Genomic DNA, 23,648 nt, shown 5'->3' with positions numbered 1-23,648 from the left:
GACACTCCTGGAGGGATTTGAGGATTTTGTGGTGTTCTGTGATGCATCCATCACAGGTTTAGGGGCGGTCCTCATGCAGAGAGGACGAGTGATACCTTATGCGTCGCGACAGTTCAAGCCGCATGAGACGAGATACCCTACGCATGATTTGGAGCTGGGGGTGGTGGTGTTCGCCCTCAAGATATGGAGACATTACCTTTATGGGGTCCGTTGTACCATTTACACGGATCACAAGAGCTTGAGACATATCATGGATCAGCCGAACCTGAACATGAGGCAGCGCAGGTGGCTGGATGTAGTCAAGGACTACGATTGCGAGATCCTTTACCACCCTGGTAAAGCGAATGTGGTTGCGGATGCTTTGAGCCGCAAGTCAGCTGGGCCTTCCACCCCAGCGGTATGTATGAGGATAGCGGTGGATTCTCCGCTTGTGAGCTTGATCATAGATGCCCAGGCTGAGGGCATGCGACCGGAGAATTGGAAGCTGGAGATGATCAAGGGTGAGAATACCCGGTTTGTGCAGGATAGTCGGCGATTATTGACCTGATGCGGTCGGGTCTGGGTTCCGATGTCTGGTGGGGTCAGGCAGACGGTCATGGAGGAGGCTCATAAGTCTCATTTCTCTATTCACCCGGGAGCCACCAAGATGTATCGAGACCTGAGTTTGAGTTACTGGTGGCCATGTATGAAGCGAGAAATCGCTTGGTATGTCGAGAGGCGCTTGACCTGCAGGATGGTCAAGGCCGAACACCAGAGGGCGCATGGTAAGCTGCAGCCTCTAGAGATTCCCATGTGGAAATGGGAACAGATCACGATGGATTTCATTACCAAGCTGCCGAGGACGGCGAAGGGATTGGATGCTATATGGGTCATCGTGGATCGATTGACCAAGAGCGCCCATTTCTTGGCGATTCGGGAGAGTTCGTCGGCCGAGAAGTTGGCCGACGTGTACGTTCGCGAGATCGTGTCTCACCATGGGGTTCCCGTTTCCATTGTCTCTGATCGGGATGTCAGTTTTACCTCCCGTTTCTGGTAGAAATTCCACGAGGAGTTGGGCACGCGATTGCACTTCAGCACAACATTCCATCCGCAGACTGACGGTCAGAGCGAGCGGACCATTCAGACCCTCGAGGACATGTTGAGGGCGTGTGTCATTGAGTTTGGTGGGAGCTGGGATTCCCACCTACCGCTTGCAGAGGTCACCTACAACAACAACTATCATTCCAGCATTGGCGCCCCGCCATTCGAGCTGTTGTACGGGCGGAGATGTCGCACCCCGGTTTGTTGGGGTGAGGTTGGTCACAGGGTGATGGGTCGGACGTAGGTGGTCTTGCAGACTACCGAGAAGATTCAGCAGATTAGGCAGCGGCTGCAGACCGCTCAGAGTCGGCAGAAGAGTTACGCCGACCGGCGTCGATCCGAGTTAGAGTTTCAGGTCGGTGACATGGTACTCCTGAAGGTCTCGCCCTGGAAGGGTGTGATCCGCTTCAGGAAGAGGGGAAAATTGGGTCCCCGATATATTGGGCCGTTCAAGATCATTGCCAGGGTTGGCAAGGTGGCTTACAGACTAGAGCTACCGGAGGAGCTTAGTCGGATCCACAACACTTTCCACATTTCGCAGCTGCGAAAGTGCATCATGGATCAGGAGGCGGTGGTGTCGCTGGATGATATTCAGGTCGATGAGCACCTGAATTACGTGGAGAGGCCCGTGGCCATACTGGAGAGAAAGATGAAGATTCTGAGGAACAAAGAGATACTTTGGTGAAGGTACAGTGGGAGCATCGGAAGGGGTCCGAGTGGACGTGGGAGCCAGAGGCAGAGATGCGGGAGCATTATCCGTAAGTGTTCACCGCAACAGACTTTGAGGACGAAGTCTAGTTCAAGTGGGGGAGAATTGTAACGCCCCGATTCTCAGGTATCGATTTTATATAAGAATTTTCTTGTTTTCAAGGTTTACTCGACGAGTTGGTTGCCCTACTCGTCGAGTAGCAGCGGCTTGGGCCGCGTGTTTTAGTGACCTACTCGCCGAGTCCAATAAGGGACTCAACGAGTAGGAGCTGGAGGATGAAACCCTAAATTCCGGGGTTTTGCATCCTATTTAAAGGGCCATTTTCCCCTTAGCCTCCCTTTGCAGCCTCTAGAGAGTTCAGCAAAACCCAAATACGTGTGTGTGCTCCATTTGTGTGTTTCAAGCTTTGGAAGAAGATTCTTAGAAAAGGGATCTTGAAGGTCAAGTAGCTAGCAGCAAGGAGCTTGTGTGGACCTGAAATCTACCTCAGATAGCACCATTTGAAGGTATCAAGTCGTTACCTTGACCTTCTTTCCTTCTAGATCTCTTTTGGGTTGAGGATTAGGGCTTTTCATCATGTTATGAAGCTATTCTTGGGTATGAGCTAAGATATGAAGTTGCAACTTCAGATCTGAACTCTCCTTGGTCTTTAGGTCTATAAAGCCTACAGCTTTAGCAAGTATGAACCCTTCCTTTTGAGTTAAACTCCATTTCAAGTTTAGTTTTGGCATTACGAGTCATTAGAGCCTTGCATGCACGTAAAGTTTGCAACTTTACGTGATAAACGTGGATTAGGAAGCTGGATCTACAATTTGGAGCCTTAGCATGGCTTAAAATCGTCTGTATGAATAAAGGACTGAAGAGACTCGGCGAGTTGTATGATCGACTCGGCGAGTCCAATGAAGATTGTCGTAGACTCGACGAGTTGAACGAACGAGTCGGCGAGTCCGATGAAGGTTGTCGTGGGCTCGGCGAGTCAGTCGAGTGACTCGGCGAGTCGACGAGGGTTTTCCCAACCTTTGGACACGTATGAAATCAGCGAGTTAAAGGGAAACTCGACGAGTCAACCAAGGATTTCACGACTTCTCGAGTTCAGGTAGGACTCGACGAGTCGGTGAACTACACTCGACGAGTCGAGTCAACATGGACTGTTGACTTTGACTGTGGACTTTGACTTTGACCAAGAGTTGACCAGTTAACTTCTGAGGGTATTGTGGCAATTTGGAAATTTATGAAAAAGGGTTTTATGGTAACTATAGGTGGTGGAGTTCGTGTTGGTGATCCGGGAGTTGAGCTTTCTAGTTTCAGACGACAGTTGCGAGGTAAGTTATCCTTACTATACTCAAGGGTCTAAGGCACCAAGGTCGGACCTTCGGATTGTTATATGGTTATGTTATGCTAGTATGATCTGTTAGCTCGGTGTCCTAGAGGGTAGGATAACATTATGTGACATGTGGTATGATCTGTTAGATCGGCATCCCGGTAGATGGGATGGTATTATGTGCTATGTGGTATGATCTGTTAGATCAAGTATTATCTATAGACTGTTATGTGAATATTTGTTATACGTGCACATGTTTGTTTGGCGGTTGAGGCTTATCTGCTTTGTGTGAAAGCCAATAGACCTGGGCATTCCAACCTATTGGTTGTGGGGCGTGAGTATTCCATCCCGAGGATGATTGGACTCATAGTATGTGGGCATTCCAACCTGTTGGTTGTGGGCCTGGCGTATTCCATCCCGAGGATGATTGGACCCATAGTGTGTTGGCATTCCAACCGGATGGTTGAGGGGCTGGGGTATTCCAACCCGATGGTTGACTGGACCCATAGTATGTTGTTTATGATTATATGAGTATTGTTGCGGGTATGGGTATTTTGGGGGAACTCGCTAAGCTTTCGGGCTTACAGTTTCAGTTTATTGTTTCAGGTACATCAGGGGATCGTGGGAAGGCAAAAGCGTGATCGTACAGCTCCTCACTTTTTATGATTTTGCTTCTGGGATACTCTGATATAATACATTTTGAAAACAAGTTTTGTAATGATTAATGGTTTGGATATGTTTTAAAAGTTTTAAATTGGCTTGAATTTTATGGGTGTTACATATAACCTAGTAGGTGTTCAGCAAAAATATGTGATGTAAGAGGAAGATAATAGTGAAATTTCAAAAATTTTGAAAGTAAATCAAGTTAGGGTTGAAGTTTAAGAACATTATAATGAATATATCAAACAATACGACATATTAATGTGGGTTTGGGTACCTAAGCTTATATACCCTTAAGGGTATATTCACTTTTCCCTATATATATATATATATATATATATATATATATATATATATATATATATAGAGAGAGAGAGAGAGAGAGAGAGATAGAGAGGGGGGAAGGATCATTTGAGAACTTATAATTTTCTGAGAACCCGAGAACTAAACGAGGGCCGTTAGATCAAAATAATAGAAAGTCAAGATGATTTGTGGAAGTTTTGTAAATACTTAGAAAAAAGAAGAGGCGGGGGTATCAAACTAAAAATAACCAGGGGCATTTTGGGATAACATGTGACATCCCCAAATTCACGGTCATTTTAAAAATTTTATGTATGTTTATATGAAAATCAGAGTATCCTTTTTAAGGAATAATATTGCGGAATTTGTTCCCAGAAAAACATGATAAATATATTATCAAAGCATTTCTGAAGAAATGAATTTTGTTTATATTAAAACTTTGGGATGTCATCATCAATACTGAAACATAAGCATAAACAGACCTTATATTCATTTACACTAGTGATTTACAACTCCTTTAATCTCTCGGTGTAATGTAGCTTCGTATCGACACCTGTGACACAAATAAACTGAATGGGTCAGGTTGGGAAACCTGGTGAGTACATAGGGTTTTCAACCCACAATAATAAAGTCATTATGTTTCATCATCACACAATTAACCCAATTACCCATCCCCATTTTCTTCATTTAATCTTCCCTAAGATTTATCCTAAGGGTCATCTCCGACATCGTATTTACCTCTCATCTCCTTACATCGCATTTTCTTATATATTTGTTCCCTAAGATTTATCCTAAGGGTCATCTCCTATATCGTATTTACCTCTCATCTCCTTGCATCACATTTTCTTATATATTTTTTCCTAAGGACTTTTCCTAAGGATCATCGCCTACATCGCATAGACAATACTGATTCGGGGGTTACTTCCTCAATACGTGTCTAGTAAGGGTTAGAGTATCATCGCATGAATACGTAGTTACAACATCGCCTAAAATCGTAATTCATAGTAAGGGTTAGGGTATCATCGCATGAATACGTAGTTACAACATCGCCTGAACTCGTAATTCATAGTAAGGGTTAGGGTATCATCGCATGAATACGTAGTTACAACATTGCCTGAAAATTGTAATTCATAGTAAGGGTTAGAGTATCATCGCATGAATACGTAGTTACAACACCGCCTGAACTCGTAATTCATCACCTATTGGTTATGAACCTGTTGGTGTTTCCACATGACTGTCTAGAATAGTCCGCGGTCACCATCTATACTCTGGTAGATGACTACATTGCCACATTGCCACATCGCCGATCAAGGTTATGGTATCTCCTCTCATCTCACATCACCTATTTATCATCACCTATCTATCATCACCTAATTATCATCACCTTTCTATCATCACCTATCCCTCATCACCCATCGCTACCCAATATATATTTATAAGTATAAAAACACGTATGCAGTTTAAATTACGTAAACATGTATAAATCATTCATCTAGCATAGATATCATGAACACAGATAATATGCACACATAGCACGTAATTTATAATAAATACTTCATATTTATGTGTAAGATGAAAGTAATTATGCACTCACTTGTTAAAGTGATGATTCCAAACTCGGGCAACGCTTTGCTTCTAATGATTTTTTTTTCCTTCAACGAAACCTAGTATCATTATTGCTAGATTTTAGTCTAATATTTATAGAGATTATTTATGAGGGATATTGTTTTATAAGTGTTAAACAATACTTTTCAACCACTATGTACAGACAGAGGCCAGACATGAAACACCGAAGGGCAGGACCATTTTGGCATTATAGCACTTCTGAAATCCAACAACCCTATACGGCCCTTCAAACAAGATTCCCCGTACCGCGAGTAGTTAAAAGATATTATAATAAGACTTTGTATATTATATTTTATAATATATTTATTGTTTATAAGTTCATAATAATGATATTGAACTTAAACATAAGCTATACTTGAAGTAGGGTAAACATAACTAACTTACCGGGAGGTTTGGCTAGGAACCGGGCTTTGCGGGGGCAGAATTTCCGAGATGAAAGATCTTATTCTCGGAGCCTTCTAATGCTCTGGGGATTTTCCTCTAGCACCTTGAAGTTACTAGGGCTTTGGGAGGGTTTTGGGAGGCTTAGAGAGAAGTTAGAGAGAGAAGTGAAAGGGTTTTGGTGTGAAAAATGAAGGCACTCTCGCATGGTATTTATAGGCTGGAATAGGGTCAAAATCGTCGAGTTGGTGCCACATGTCACCATCTGGTGGCAAGACGTGGGGAGAAAGCAATGGCTCAGATCGCGCCATGTCACCCATTTCACAGCAACACCCTTCCTACTTCTAAATTCTGTAACTTTCGCATATGAGTTCCATTTTCGACGTTATTTATATTCACGCTTAGGTATTGACAATATCTACAACTCTCCTTTTGACTCCATCAGTTAATTCTCGACTGATTTTAAATTTAACAGTATGAGAAGATTACACTGCTAACGACCGTGTAAAATTCATAACTTCTACATACGGACTCTGTTTTCGACTGTCTTTTTATTGTTGAACTCCTATTAATGAAATCTTCAATTATCATTTAGGTTGTGTCGGCTAAAAATCGATCGAACTAAGATTCGATTTCCGGGCTGTGCACTGATATGCTAAATCCTAGAAAATCATAACTTTCTCATACGAAGTCAGATTTGGACGTTCTTTTTATTTACGTTCTCGGTTTAACATATACTACGACTTTCGTTTAGATTCCTAAGGCTAAAAAGTAATTTATCAAAAAATTCACTTTTTACATTACGCGGTGTCGTGCCGGTTTAGCCGTAAAACTTCAACGAGTCATAACTTCTTCGTTATAACTCGGATTTCGGCGTTCTTTATATGTACGGAACCCTTGTGGCATATACTATAACTTAGTTAAGATTATTTATTCTAAATAATCTTCTATCAAAATGTCATTTTTGACGCTTCTTGTCTCTAAATTGACTAGCCCGAATCTGCGGGCGTTACATAACATAATTTATACCCCTAAATCAGATTCAATATGTGATTCAGGTCAAACCAAATCCTTATACTCTTTCTCTCCCATCGTTACGTCTCTCTCTTATTCTCTCACTCCCCTTTATCCAGTCTCTAACGCTATAACCTGAAAGCTGCCATTGCCGATCGATCTTGTTGCTGCGATGGTCCAGTCCGATCATCGTTTTTATTACATTAACGACCACTATTGATGGTGAAGGCGAAGATGCTAGAACAAAATCGGTATAAATTTGTTTGTGTTGACCTGATTCAAGTCGAAGTCGGAGAGAACAATGACACATATGTTCCTACAACCTTTAGAATTGATTTCTACAATCGTTTTGTCATTATCTATGCAATCGATTTCTGCAATCGTTTTCAAGCCGATTTTTAATGCCACCGATTTCTACAATCGATTTCTTCCCTTACTGTGTTCGATGATTTCAAACCTGGTAAGTTTTAGAACTCTCTGGTGTTCATATTCTTTTGGTTCTATTAATCTGATCTTCCAATGTAATAGCTAGAATAAATTACTGTATTTATTTCTGTTGTATTTTACTCATTCTTGAGGTAGTCTTTGTGTAATTTTTTTTTTCTATTTAAGTATTGGATCCCCTCCATTGTGGGGCATCGAAGTGTCTCTTACACAAATGGTATTGGAATTCAGTGGGTCTTGACCCTTTCCCTCCTTTCCTCTCGATCTTTCTTCCTTCCGGCTCTGTTCTTTCTTCCTTCCCGCTATCAAATTTTTTTCCTGTGATGTCTTCCTCTTCCAACGATACTACCTTACCCATGAACACTCTACTCCACATGATCACCATCAAACTTTCTTCCTCTAACTATCTCCTTTGGAAGAATCAAATGATCCCTCTCTTTTCCTATCAAAACCTAATTTCTCATATTGATGGATCATCATCCCCTCCCGATCCTGAAATTACCCAAGGCAAAAAATTGGTCCCTAATCCTCTCTTTTCTTCTTGGTATTTGACTGACCAGAGGGCTGTTATTATTCTTAAAGCCTCTCTAACTGAGGAAGTAGTTGTTGAGATTATTGGTTTACCAACTGCCCGGAGTATTTGGCTGGCCCTTGAAGCCGCATACAACAATTCATCGATCGAACGCATTCAAAATTTGAGGGACCAACTTCGCCTGTCGTCAAAAGGGTCTGCCTCTGTTGCAGATTTTGGCCGAAGGTTTAAAAGCTTATGTGATTAACTGGCTGCAGTTGGGGCTCCAGTGGACATTTTCGATCAATTACATTGGTTTCTGTGTGGTTTGGGTCCATCTTTTGAGACTTTTTCCACCTCTGTGTGCACTTCTCATCAGGTACCAGTTTTTAGGGACCTTCTTGCCCAAGCAGACAGTCACGAAATGTTTCTCAAATCCCTTCATGGATCTACCTCACCACCAATAGCCTTTATAGCATACAACACTCCCCACCCACCCTCATCTCTAGGTCGTAACCCTTCCCGATCTCGTGGTGGTATCAGTGGTGGTCGTGGTAGAGGCCGACGCCCCCCTCATTGCCAACTTTGTCGGACAAATGGGCACTATGCAAACCAATGCCCAAATCTTTCTCAGTTTGCTACTAAGGCGATTTCCCCTGATGTTGATCTTGCCAAGGCTTTTCAAGCTCAGTGTCATGTTTCCTCATCTGCCCTGATTGGTATGTTGACTCCGGGGCTACCGACCACATGACGGCTTCTCCCGAGAGTGTTACTTCTGCCACACCGCATACTGGGCAAGCCTCTGTTACATTTGGAAATGGTAATAAACTTCTCGTATCGTATATTGGTTATGCTATGGTTACGCCGAATATCAAATTAAAAGATGTTTTGGTGGTGCCGTCTATCGAAAAAAATGTTCTATCAATTAGTAAACTAACTACTGATAATCCTTTGGGTGTCTTATTTTCACAACCGTACTTTTATATTCAGGACCGCCAGTCGAAGCAAGTCTTGGCCCAAGGAAGATGTGAAAATGGCCTGTATGTTTTATGCTCCGGGCCTCAAGCTCTTGTTGCTACCTCTCAATTAAAGGCATCTTTTGAGCTTTGGCATTTGCGGTTGGGTCACGTCTCACCTGACACTATATTGCTTTTGAATAGTTTATGTGTTACCTCCATACTTCCTAAACCGGTTTTGTGTTTGGCTCGTCAATTGTCTAAAAGTCGACGTTTATCTTTTGGTGTTAATGAACAAAGGGCTTCAAACCCGTTAGATTTAATTCACTGTGACTTATGGGGCCCTTCACCGGTTACCTCGGCTGAGGGTTACCGATATTATGTGCTTTTTGTGGATGATTATTCTCGATTTGGTTGGCTTTATCCACTACGTGCGAAATCTGACTTTTATGATGTTTTATCTATTTTTATAAACCTTGTGCAAAACCAATTCACGCGGAAGATTAAATTATTTTAAAGTGATGGAGGCACGGAGTTTGTCAACCATCGTGTGCAAAACATTCTTGCTACTAATGGCACATTTCACAGGCTCTCGTGCCCGTACACTCCCCAACAAAATGGTTGTGTTGAACATAAACATCGACATGTGGTTGAAACAGGGTTGGCTATGCTATTTAATGGACATGTTCCTACCACAGACTGGGTGTATGCTTTTTCCTCAGCAATGTATATTATTAATTGGCTTCCGTCGCCTGTTTTAAACGGCAAGTCCCCATTTGAGGTTCTCTTCTCTCGCCAGCCATCGTATGGAAACTTCCGGGTATTTGCTTGCCGAGTTTACACATATCTTCGTGATTATGCGCCACACAAATTAGCCCCGAGGAGTCTCCCTTGCATTTTTATGGGGTACTCATCTCAACATAAGGGATACCGTTGCCTTGATCCCATCACATCTCGTGTCTACATCACCCGTCATGCTCGGTTCGATGAAAGCTCTTTTCCATTTTCAAGTGAAAATAACAACTCAGATGCCTCTTTATTACCGCTGCATTCCTTTCGCGATGCACCATCTATGATCTCGTCTCCATCGAAAGCTCCTGCCCCTACCTCAACAACTCCGTCAGCTCCTTGTGATATTTTTTCAGATGACAATGATGGAGATGGCCCCTCCCCACCTAATATTATTTCATCCCAACCAGATGGGCTCTCATCTCCATCGTCTGGCCTTCCCTCCCCAGCTGCCACCACTAGCCCATCTACTTGCATCACGGGTGAGCCTTCTGTCACGATTGTCGAGCCCACAACCCAAGTTAACCAACCATCCGTTACGGTTATGTCAACACATCCAATGACGACTCGTGCTAAATATGGTATTTTTAAACCTAAACATCGGGCAGATCTAGCTCAAACACTTAACAACCCCTTATTTACTGCATTGTTTGCTTCTCGTGATCCAAAAGGATTCAAGTCTGCCATCAAAAGCTCACATTGGACGGATGCTATGCAAAAAGAACTGGCTGCTCTTTCTAATAACCACACATGGACGTTGGTTTCTCGTTCGACTTCACATAATGTGGTTGGTTCCAAATGGATTTTCCGTACCAAGTATCGTTCTGATGGATCCATTGAGCACTACAAGGCTCGTCTTGTCGCTCAAGGGTTTAGTCAAATTCCAGGGCTTTACCACTCTCATACGTTCAGTCCAATTGTCAAAGCATCGACTATTCAGGTTGTTCTGTCATTGGCTGTCATACATAATTGGAAACTTCACCAACTTGATGTTAATAATGCCTTTCTTCATGGGCATTTAAATGAACTTGTCTACATGGAACAACCCCCCGGGTTTGATGATTCTCTTTTTCCCAATCATGTATGTCGCCTCAACAAAGCAATCTACGGTCTCAAACAAGCCCCAAGGGCTTGGTTTCAGCGCCTGAGCAGCTTTCTCATTCGTAATGGATTCACATGCAATCACTCTGACCCCTCCTTGTTTGTTTTCTCTCAAGATTCGTGCATTATGTATCTACTGGTATATGTTGATGATCTCATCTTGACAGGGAATCAGGACAACGTTCTTACTTCCTTTATCTCTCAACTTTATCAGGAGTTTTCTATTAAAGACCTTGGAGATCTTAACTATTTCTTGGCCTTGAGGTTACTCGATCTTCCGATGGTCTATTTCTTAGCCAATCTAAGTATGCCCATGACATTCTTCATCGTGCTTATCTTCTGGAAGCTAAGCCTGTTCACACTCCGTTGGCTACTAATGAAGTATTCAACAGTCATGGTGTTCCTTACAAGGATCCGACTCACTATCGATCCCTTGTAGGGGCTCTTCAGTACTTGACCATCACCCGACCAGATATCTCCTATGCTGTTAACCAAGTGAGTCAGTTTCTCCAGACTCCTACCTACATTCACTATCAGCATGTCAAACGCATTCTTCGATACGTTAAAGGCACTTTGGATTTCGGTCTTTCCTTTTCGAAGCCACATCATACCTCCATCTTGGGTTAATCGGATGCTGATTGGGCTCGTTGTCTTGAGAATCGTAGGTCCACCTATGGCTACTCCATCTTTCTTGGTGGTAATCTTATTTCTTAGAGTGCTAAAAAGCAGTTGTCGGTTTCTCGCTCCAGTTGTGAGTCTGAGTATCGTGATATGGCCAACATCGTTGCCGAGATCATCTGGGTTACTCATCTTTTGCGTGAGTTGCATGCTTTACCACCTGATCGCCCTACCTTACTTTTTGATAATCAAAGTGCCATATTTCTCTCTCAAAATCCCGTTGCTCACAAACGGGACAAGCATATTGACTTAGACTATCATTTTATTCGTGAGCTTGTTTCGTCGGGGAGGCTGCACGCTCGTTTTGTTCCAACCAAGCTTCAAGTTGTGGATATCTTCACCAAGAGTCTTCCTCCTCCTCAATTTGAGTTCTTTCGTGCCAAGTTACGTCTTGGTCCGCCACCGTTTCGCTTGCGGGGAGATAATAGCTAGAATAAATTATTGTATTTATTTCTGTTGTATTTTACTCATTCTTGAGGTAGTCTTTGTGTAATTTTCTTTTCTATTTAAGTATTGGATCCCCTCCATTGTGGGGCATCGAAGTGTCTCTTACACACACAATGTAATTATATTTAATCTCTTCGCTTTATCATGAATTGTGAATCGATAATATGGTATGAATTGCAAAAGAAAATTCAATTGATAAAAAAACAAAAAAAAAGTCAAAAACCTTAGTAACGTTGCCTATGAAAAATAAATTAACTTCAATTGGCAGAGAAATACATGTAGATATACATATATACATACACGCTAAAACATTTGCTTCAATTGGTGGTCAAAATCTAGAGATAAAATCAATTAGAACACATACGTTGCCGACTGGTATGTTTAGAACTAATTCCAACTTGTTTTAAGATAAATTCATGATCTCGTTGTTTTTTAAATTCACAATCTCAATTTTTCTTGAAATTCAATCACGCTTCCTAAAAGCAATTGTGATCAGAGGTGTTACATGAAGTTATTGATGTTATAAAAAATGAATGTCTTGTTTATCTATTGTTTGGATATGAAACGTCATACAAGAACATGTTTTTAGAAATCATACATCAACATTCACAATCAGATGAATATGTGCTTTTTTTTATCTATTGTTTATGAGAATTTTTTATTTTAGTTATTTATATATTTTTTGATAATTGTGACCATTAATAGAAAGTCAGTAGCATGTTTGTGTTTTTTTACTGTTAGATTTCATCTATGTGTTGGTCTACCAAGTGTGAATGTAATGCTACTTTTAAAGCTTCAAGAATACAAATTTAAAAAGAGAAGTTAAGAAACTTGCTTAAGATATATCTAGTCAAACAACACATGAAGAGTTGTTGTGGTCCAAAATGGTAAAATCTGCTTTCTTCCCTAACATTAGAACTGCCAATTCCTATAACAACTTTTGAGCATTTGCACTACATGTAATTCACATGTAAATCACAAGTGAATCACATATGAATTACATGTGGTTCACATGTAATTTACATATGAATTACATGTAATTCGCATATGAATCACATATGATTCACATGTAAATCACAAGTGAATCACATATGAATCAAATGTGATTCACTAGTAAATAACATGTAATTCACATACAAATCACACGTGAATCACATATGAAGTACATGTGATTCACATATAAATCACATCTAATTCACATTGGAATCACATGTAAATCACATGTGATTCACATGTAAATCACAAGTAAATCACATATGAATTACATGTGATTTACATGTAAATCACAAATGAATCACATATGAATTATATGTGATATACATGTATCTCATATGTGATTCACATATGAATTACATCTATATGCACACATATATTTTGTATGAGTGTTCTTCGTTATTTTTTTAAAATTTTTCTTGTGAATTTCACATTTAAATCTTAAAATGTACATATGAAGTACATGTGATTCACATGTAAATCACAAGTGAATCACATATGAATTACATGTGATTCACATGTAAATCACATCTAATTCACATTGGAATCACATGTAAATCACATGTAATTCACATATGAATCACATGTAATTCATTATTCACATGTAAATCACAAGTAAATCACATATGAATTACATGTGATTCACATGTAAATCACAAGTGAATCACATATGAATTACATGTGATATACATGTATATCATATGTGATTCACATATGAATTACATCTATATGCACACATACATTTTGTATGAGTGTTCTTCGTTAGTTTTTTTAAAAAAATTTCTTATGAATTTCACATTTAAATCTTAAAAAATACAATCACATGTGAATATCACATTATATAATCACATGTTAATTTTACATGATATATACATATGCATTTTTGTGAGTGTTCTTGGATTAATCAATTTTTTTAAAAAAAATTTCTTGTAGATATAGAAGCATATGTGAAAAATATTGAAGAGGTAAAAAGTGATAAATTGAAGAAAAATATGGAAATCTTGACACGAAGGCGTGAAAACGCTTTGAAATTTTGTAGCATTTTTATTTTATTTTATTATGTATCGAATAAAATATTATACTATTGTGTTTATAAATTAGTAAATAAAATGGTTTTTATTATTTCTTACGAATATTGTAGTATAAGAAAATATGCATAAATGCACTCGAAAAAATATGCATACATGCACCTAAAACGTTGATTTTTGTTGGTTAAAATAATTATAGTTTTTTTTAATATTCTATTTTTCTTAATTTACTGGGTTTTAAAAGTTATTGTTTTTAAAAAATTTGTAGTTTAAAAAAAATTGTACACTTTTTTAAAAAAATCATGTTTTCTAAAAAAAGTTCAAAAATCGGTATTTTTTAAAAAAATCAAAAATAATTATTCATTTTTAAAAAATCCGAAAAATTGATTTATCATGTTAATTTTTAGACATTTTTATTAATATTTCCAATAACTCAAAAAATTAAACATTAAGTGAAATTGGTAAGATGACGATGATGTCCTTAATGAATTAATTTTGATCTAACGCTCCACCTTTAGTTCTTTGGAAACTATGAGTTGGATCTCACCCCTATATATATATAATAATAATAATAATAATAATAATAATAAGATGGGAAAAGTGAATATACATTACAGCCCCACCTAAGCTTAGGTACTAAACCTCATGAAACTACGTCATTTTATTAGCTAAAGATTGTAATTAGGGGATTCATGATTAACACTTGACGTTGCGGATTCAATATCAAAGCAAATAATTTTGATAGAGAAGCAAAAATGTTAATTATCTTTGACCTTCGTGATGATGGAAAATAGTAATGTTCACTGACGTGAAGTAATAAACGATGATGGAGGAAAGAAAACATGGATGGTTAAACGATAATAGAGAAAAGAAATGCAATGGGGAATTGTATATTTACCAAGTGAAAACTGAATCAGTTATATTACTAATATAAAATTGCATAATTTAGAGGTTTAGTACCTAAATTTACATAGGGTTGTGATGTATATTCCCTATCCCCTAATATATATATATATATATATATATATATATATATATATATATATATATATATATATATAAAAAGCATATTCAACATTACTTGAATTTTAAAAGGTACAAAATCCAATACATCATGTACAATCACGTTATGCTTTTTGTTCACTACACATATAAGGTATCAATTAAATTAAATTAAAAACGTAATGTAGCATTAAGGAGCACCTACATAGAAACCCTAATTGGATGCTTCTTTTTTCTCCCACACCACCATCGACCAGCAGTGAAGCAGCATCCACTCTCCAACCTCGCAACACCCTCCGTTTCCACCATCTCTCTGCCCTCGCAACTCCTACCACTACGATCCATCTCTGCCTCTCGCTACCCTAACTTACTATCCATCCCCGCCACCACTCATCGTCACAGACAACGCAATCGCCACTGACCCCACCTCCGCCACCATCTGGTGGTTATGTGTCGGCGGCCCACCTCCCTTACCAGTGTGTCATTTTCTATATGTATCTGGTGATCCGGGCCTCACCAACACTCGAATCTCTCTGCAACCTGCTCCTCCCTCTCATCATCGTAGTTATCAAGAAGCTTAAACTATCGTCGTTTCCAAGAAGATTGAGCCATCGCTGCTGTTAAAACCCTTGTGTCATCAACCTTCTCGCTGTTTTTAACCATCTTTTCAGTGGAGAAGCTTGAAGCACATCAAACGCCTCTTCCTACGGCCACAAAATACTGCCAAGCTTAATCAGAAGGATTTTACGATTTTCAAACCATCTCTCTTTCTCTCTATAAGAAAATCCCTAATTTGGGAACAAGGTAAATCTCTGTTTTTTCCCTTTCTATTTATAAGAAACCCCATAATATGTTATGTTTAAATTTATGTTTTTACAGGTTTGCTTAAAGATTTTTGTGTACATTCCTCTTTCTCTTTACCTCTCAATAAATATGTATAATTTGTTATGCATATATCTATTATGTCTAACATTGACATATTCATTGTGCAGATCTGACATTTTGATATGAAATGGGTTATTTGAAGGTATACATTTTGTCCAACACGAAAAATCCCATGAAAAAGATACAAACTTCCTATTAAGAATTCAGGTATATGCTACTATCCATTCTTAATTTTCTAAGTATTTATTCACCATTATGAACTTCAGTTATAAGTTGGGTGAATGATTTTTTTTGGATGTTGCTTTGGTATCGATTCACTTTTATGTATGTCATATTTGTATATTAAGTAGTTTTTTCATCTATTCCAGATTCTTATTGTTGTTTTCGAGAGACTGGAATTGGAACTTTGGACTAAAAGTATGTAGGTTTGGCTGGCCTGTTTGTCAATTGTGTGTGTATAAAGTGATTGGTTGTTGATTTTGAATATCACCAAAACCAAAATCATCCAATATTCCTAGGAAACGTGCACCCTGTGGAAGTTCATGATTCACAAGTTGGTATTCGGTAAGTTTATTCTCCACCTGCAATAATTAAATGATAACATGCCTTACAATTACATTTATATAAAAAAGAAGACGAGACAAAGGTCCTGCTTCTGGAAGATTTGATTTTTTGTAGAAACAAATTTACAGTAATCAGTATTTTTTTTTCTTCATAAATTGAAGTTATTACCTATTTGTGATTTTGAGTTTTCACATGTTTCTACAATTTAGTTGATAAGTTAAAAGTTGCATCTATGTTTCATCTTCTGGATCAAAGAAGATAAAGTTTTTATTGTATCATTTGTTTGTACATCTTGGCATCCTACTTTCATTTTTCTGTTTATTTGTACATCGTCACTTCCTACTTTTCCTGTTATTGTTATTTACTACTGATGGTTCAAATGATGGTGCTTTGCAGAAAGCATTAGTGGGAGGGGGTAAGATAAATGACGATATGTAGAATTTTACATTTGTGCATTTCTCTGTTAAGCTTTGTGTGCATCCTTGTGTAATTGATTTGTTAGAATTTTTTAGCCAGATGTTTCTAATATCATAATATGAAAGAGCATTATGAGAAATAGCATTATACTTTGTATGTTGCAAGTGTATCATCAATTTAATATTCTAAAGAAATGTGAACTAAATCTTTTGTAAGGGGTATAATTAAACTCATTCTCCCTTTTTTTTTTTGCAGGAGATGAATGGTTTCACCTGGTTTGATTTCAACATAATTTAAAATTATAATTTCATTCGGTGGTTTTCCGTTCAAGGGAAGCTAAAAACTCAAGATATATTTAAAAAATGGGATGCTGATCTTCGATTGTGTCATCCTTTGTACAGTTGTGAACCAGACTTTCGTTGTGTTGAAAAGAATTAATAAGAAAATTAACCAATATTTATATTGATTGTTCTTGGAATTCATGAGTAATTAATCTTGATAGCTTACTGAATGTAAAAACTATTAATAATGTAATAAAAAATAGTGGTTGTATTTATCAGTGATGATTTTTATTGCAATTTGTTGGTTTTAAAATAATTATGTGGGTCTTTGGGAAGAAGTTCGTGCGGATTTAATGCTATACTTACCACTTTTAAAGATAGAAAATGGCGATATGATTTTTTGTTTTAAGATCTGAATATGATTTTTTGATATTTGATTTCTTTTCTTATACTATCATATGTATTGTTTATTGTACTTTTTAGGTATAATTGTTTTATTAATATTTCGTATAAAATGAATTTGGATTCAATGACACAATATGTATATTTTAAAAATTATGGCACATAATCTCGAAACCTTAAATGTTGAATGTTAATCGGACTAGGCGAGATTGATCGGGTATCTTAAATTACTAATAAAATTATTTAAAAATTATTATATCATAAAAAAATAAGTATTTGAATATTTGAAAATTTTGTTATAATATTTTTAAATTTATAAATTTGAAAACTTGAAAATTTAAAATTTTAAAAGTTTTGGTGTAAATTTTGAAAAGAAAAAAATTTGAATTTTTTAAATATTTCCCGTCTATGACCGCCAAGGACCGTCAAGTCTGAGTTTGACCGATTTTGACCAATTTCTGCCAAACACCCTAATCATAATCGGTTCACGGCCGCCAAACGATTAATGAGAGCCTAAAAACCCAAATCTAAACCGAAAAATATGAATGCAAAGACTTTTAGGCTGGACTGGTCTGGACTATACTGAGACTAGAATCTTTGATATATATTTAAAACTTAAAAATAAAGCTTAGTGGTTTGTTGGTATTACTATTATTAAGCTATTAACAACACGTTTTGAAATAAAGCTTAGTGGTTTATTTTTATATTATATTTTAAAAACTAACTAATTATCTAAAATAAATTCAGAAATTATAAAATAAACCGATGAAGGGATTAGCGGATCAAATATTTTTTTTTTCGAAGTGTTACTTAGTTTTCAAACATCATTACGTATTAAGATAAACAGGCAACAAGCTGTGCCGCTAACTCTTTTCCAAAACAATTTATTAGGATGTGAAGAAATATTAGCTAACTCAAATTTAAATAAATTCTTTTCTGACAATAATTTCGATGTATTTGAGAATGATCAAGTTTAAACATATAATTATAAAAGAATATTTTAGTAATTACAGTAAATATTTTTTTCAATAGAAAGTAAATACAATAATAAATTATTTTATTTTCAACAGATAAAATGAAATATACACAAATATAATATTATTTACAAATGTCTCCTCAAATCTTTTGGAATATATACTTTTACATGTTGCTTCATTGCGCTACCTTACAAAATCAATCAATGTACTTTTCTTTTTAATCTAAAACAACCACGTATATTATAGATAATGTTTCTATAATGAAACTAACAGTGAAAAAACAATGTATATCGATAAAAGCACTTATAAACCAACAAATGACTATTACTAGAAAGTATTTGACGTTCAACAAATCGACGCCCGAACAAAAAAACTTTAAACAAAAAAACTATATACCGATAAAAGAACATAGAGCAACAGATTAGACATGATATGAAACTATTACGCCCCCACGTCTACTTACCTAGCTAGAAAGTATTTACCGAAAGGACTATCAGACACAAAACAACCCGTCAAAAGGCTGAATTGAACTATCTGAAACGAAAAAGAAACTAATCGCCGCATGGAAACTATCACCCGTGAGGCAGTATCTCGCGCTGCCGCATCGCGCGGGTACACTAGTAGTATATATATATATATATATATATATGAAAATATTATACATCTCCTTTTTCATTTTAAATGTATTAGCTACACTATGATTTAATAAGATTATATATATATATATATATATATATATATATTTCATGGTTGGCGGCCTTGTATAGGTTTTTTTGACATGGAAGAAACTAGAGCTTGCTTTGCGTGGGACGCATGCATATATCATCACTCACACTTCAACCTCTCCCCTTGGGTCCATATAGATATTCAGTATTTAATGATATTTCATGTTACTTGTTTGTATATTGTGTTTGATTTATAATATTCATCAGAATAAAATAAAGCATTAGGATAGATTAAAAGTTTATCGTTTGGAGCAACTTTTTGTGTGGAGTTTTTATTTTTAATGAAAAAAAAACCAAACAATTAAATGAATTTTTTTATTTTATTTTTATTATTAAAAAACTTATTCAATTTGTTTATTTATTAGATCAAATAATTTTGTTTTTTCCATTAAATAAATTGTATAAATTATTTGTTTACAATTGATTATGTTGAAAACATAAATGATTCATCTACTTATTGAAAAAATTAATAACAAAAGTTTATTAATTAACATGATCTTTGAAAAAAAAAATATATCCATTAGTTTTTCTAATTTTCAAAAGAATTTTGATTTGAAAAATTCGAAAAAAAATGTTTCACGGGTAGGGGTGCAAACGAGCCAAACTATTCGGGATCGGCTCGTTAAAAGCTAGACTCGAAACTGATTTTAAACGAGCTCGGGCTGAGCTCGAGCTTAATATTAAGCTCGTTTGTTAAACGAGTTCGAGCTCGAGCCTATGTCATTAAGCTCGATTAGACTCGCGATCCTAAACAGGTCTATATATAATATAGTTTATTATTATTTTTATATATTAAAATAAAACATATTTAGGGAATTAGAGATTTAGTGTATTAGTAAACGAGCTTCTTAACGAGCTCGAACCGAACTTAAGCTTATTTAGATAAGTTAGACAGAAAACAAGTCGAACTCGAAACCGAGCTGAGCTAGTATAATTCTTTACGAGCTTGAATCGAGCTCAATAGAAGAAAGCTTGAATCGAGCTCGAGCTCGAGCATTGTATAACTTAAACGAGCCCGATGCTCGGGCTCGGCTCATTTGCACCCCTATTCACGGGTGCTATGGATTGTAAACATTTTAGAAGTATCTTAGAAAGATCATGATACTTTTTTGTAAATGATTTTCATTTTTTTAACGGCCAACACTATAAGATTTTTGTGTTTTATATATGAACATTTATTACAAAATGATATATTATAATTATAAATATATATTTATTATCATGTCATTTTTTAAATAAAAACAAAAGATATTTTTTATTTTATTTTAATTGTATATAGAGATTTCATAGTACTTTAATGAATTTAATAATTTATTTCGGATAGTAATTTTGAAACAATAAGTAAAAGTTTATTTTCTTATCCTGAAACATATATAATATATTTTTGATGAACATTAAAATATAAATATAGTTAATTTATTTAATAGTATATTTATATAATTTTTTTAAAAAAATAACTATATCAATTTAATGCAACATCCATAAAAATCATGCCAAATTTAAACTTTTAAAAATATTCCAAAACCATTGATTATTACAAAAGTTGTTTCCAAAATAGTTTAGTGTCAAACTATCCCAGAATCAAATCATAAACAATAGGAGGTGTACGATCATGCATTCGCCTTCCCGCGATCCTCAGAAGTACCTGAAACAAAATCAACAACTTTAAGCCCGAAGCTTAGTGAGTTCCCCAAAATACCCATACGTACATCAACATACATATAACACAAACAACATACTATGGGTCCAATCAACCATCAGGTAGGAATACCCAGACCCTCAACTATCGGGTTGGAATGCCGATCATACTATAGGTCCAGTCATCCTCGGGATGGAATACCCCAGGCCCACAACCATCGGGTTGGAATGCCCTCATACTACGAGCCCAATCATCATCGGGATGGAATACTCATGGCCCACAACCATTGGGTTGGAATGCCCAGGTCTGTTGGCTCTTGCACAAAGCAGATGAGCCTCAACCACCAATCAAACATGTACACATATAATAGATAATCACATAACAGTTTATAGACAGACAAACCGATCTAACGAATCATAACCACATAATAACATCCTATCTACCAGGATACTGATCTAACAGATCATAATAGCATAATACCATACTATCTACCAGGATATTGATCTAACAGATCATACTAGCATAACATATCAGGATAACAATCCAAAAGGGCCGGCCTTGGTGCCTTAGACCCTTGGGTATAGTGAGGAAAACTCACCTCACAACTGTCGAATTGTAGTGATAAGCTCAAACTCTCGAGCCACAGCTGCGAACTCCACCACCTATATTTACCATAAATCCATTTCCATAAATTTCCAAGTTACCAAAATACCCCCAGAAGTCAACTGGTAAACCCTTGGTCAAAGTCAAAGTTGTTGGATTAGGTGTCTAAGCCCATAACTATAATTGGTATGTACTTGAATTGATAGCAGCACAGTCCTTTTGGGTTGCCCTCAAACCTAGCAACTGGACAAGGAAATTATGAAAGGAGAGATATTGATTTATTATAAGATTAATAAATTAATATAAATGATTTATTAGTATGTTAAAGGATTAATATATTAATTAAAAATCATAAGGTTTAATTAATAGTTAGCCAGAAATTAATTAGAATTAATTTTGGGGTTAATTGTATTAATTATAAAGTGTAGGGACTAGTTTGCAATTATCAAATAGTTGAGTGGAAGGCTCCAGAACCTCCTTGGAAGGAGGTGGACAAAATCTATAGGGGAAACCCTAAGGATTTCGTCCAAGGGGCTTTGGATAAGGCCTTTGGATTAGCTTAGGCCCCAAGCAAAGGAGTATTAGGGTTTTCCCTAAACCCTAGATCCCTCAGCTATATAAGGAGCCTCCCAGCTCCTAAATTGGGCCACTCCTTCCTTGGTGGAACCCTAGGGCCGATTTTTGCATACCCTACTCTCTCTCCTTCATGTTTCCTTCTTGCTAGCTTTTGGGTGTGACTCCATTAGAGGCATTACATTTGTGGTGCTAGGCTTCCAAGAAGATCAAGTTCAAGAGGATTAACAATTGTTTGCTATAACAATTGAAAGGTATGTAATTCTAAAACCCTAATTAGTTATTTTCGAAAATAGCCTCTCTCCTCTAGGGTTCTTGTTTTGCAATTCAAAGTTATATGTTCAATAGTTAAAACATAGATCCAAAGTAGGTTGCATGTGAACTTAGGAATTGTTTTCTAGTTTATTTGTTTTACCTAAAACCCATCAGTGGTATCAGAGCCATTGTTTGTTTGAAATTGAATTGCTATAATATTCGAATTGCAAATTAGGGTTTATAGCTATTAAATCCTAAAGGCCAAAATTTTTGATTTTTAGGGTTTTGGTTCAAAGGGTTTTCGAAAAACCCTAGCCTCCATGAACCCTAATCGAAATTAGGGTTAGGGTTTTGGAAACCCTAGCCTCCTCCCTTGATTTTTGAAATTTAGGGTTTCTTGTTTTTGAATAATTGTTGCCTTATTGGATAATTGAGAAAAATAAGGAAATTATCCTATCCCCATTTTTTCGAAATCTAGAAGGGATATAGATTAGGATTAAATTAATTGTTTAATTTAATTAGATAAACCCTAGGATTTCGAAATTTGCCTTGTACCCAAGATAAGATTCCTAAATTTTAGGGATTTGGATAAAGCCATATCTTGTGATTATCCCCTTAATTGTTTAATATGGTAATTAAAGATTTTGTGAATTATCTCATCCCAAATTTTCGAATTTTAGGGGATAAAGGGATTAGGTTAAAATTAATTGTTTAATTTAATAGATTATCCTCCAAGATTTAATAATTTAAATTAATTGTTTAATTGAGATAATTATTAAATCAAAGTTTTAATATTTAAGATTTTAAAATTAAAAGGTTTTAATTTTCAAAAATTTTAAATATGATTAATACCCTAGTATTTTGAAATGTTTAAAATACACCCTTATACTATTATAATATTATAAGATTAATAATTATATATATGTATAAGATTAAGCTAGTCTTACCGTTAGTAGGCCTCATTCACGAAGCCAATCTATAAGGGAGGTATAAGGTTATGGCCTATAAAATGGCCGTTTAATGGGTGTCCACTCTCACCCACCGCTTCCTTGATTGGTGGAGGGTCGTTAGCCGAACGGGTAGGATAGGGCAACTAATTCCTCATTAAAAGTATAATGATTAATAAAGTAACTAAATGCTTTTATTAAATTCCCAATCTTAGTTGCTTTAGTCAAAAGTGAATTTGATGCAATTCCATGAAATTACACTTTGTATTCTTGCTAAGACGTTAGTGGAGCGTGTGTGGTTAACCGGCACACTAATTGAGTTCTAAGCAAAGGTGGCAAA

At 36.5% G+C, this 23,648-nt stretch overlaps 1 long non-coding RNA gene across 1 annotated transcript; it reads left to right on the top strand.

Annotated features, from left to right (window-relative positions):
• The first annotated feature begins 15,239 nt into the window (after positions 1-15,239).
• On the top strand, positions 15,240-17,444 carry LOC145156835 (uncharacterized). The gene is made up of 4 exons (XR_013736934.1): positions 15,240-15,844; positions 16,033-16,132; positions 16,294-16,489; positions 17,162-17,444. It is a non-coding gene; the product is annotated as an uncharacterized LOC145156835 (long non-coding RNA).
• Positions 17,445-23,648: the final 6,204 nt, after the last annotated feature.

Source organism: Lactuca virosa, chromosome 2 (genome assembly GCF_052849685.1).
Source record: "Lactuca virosa cultivar CGN04683 chromosome 2, Lactuca_virosa_CGN04683_v6, whole genome shotgun sequence".
NCBI classification, from domain to species: domain Eukaryota; kingdom Viridiplantae; phylum Streptophyta; class Magnoliopsida; order Asterales; family Asteraceae; genus Lactuca; species Lactuca virosa.
The sequence above is the reverse complement of the archived record's forward strand: the minus strand, read 5'-3'. Positions and strand labels throughout refer to the sequence as shown.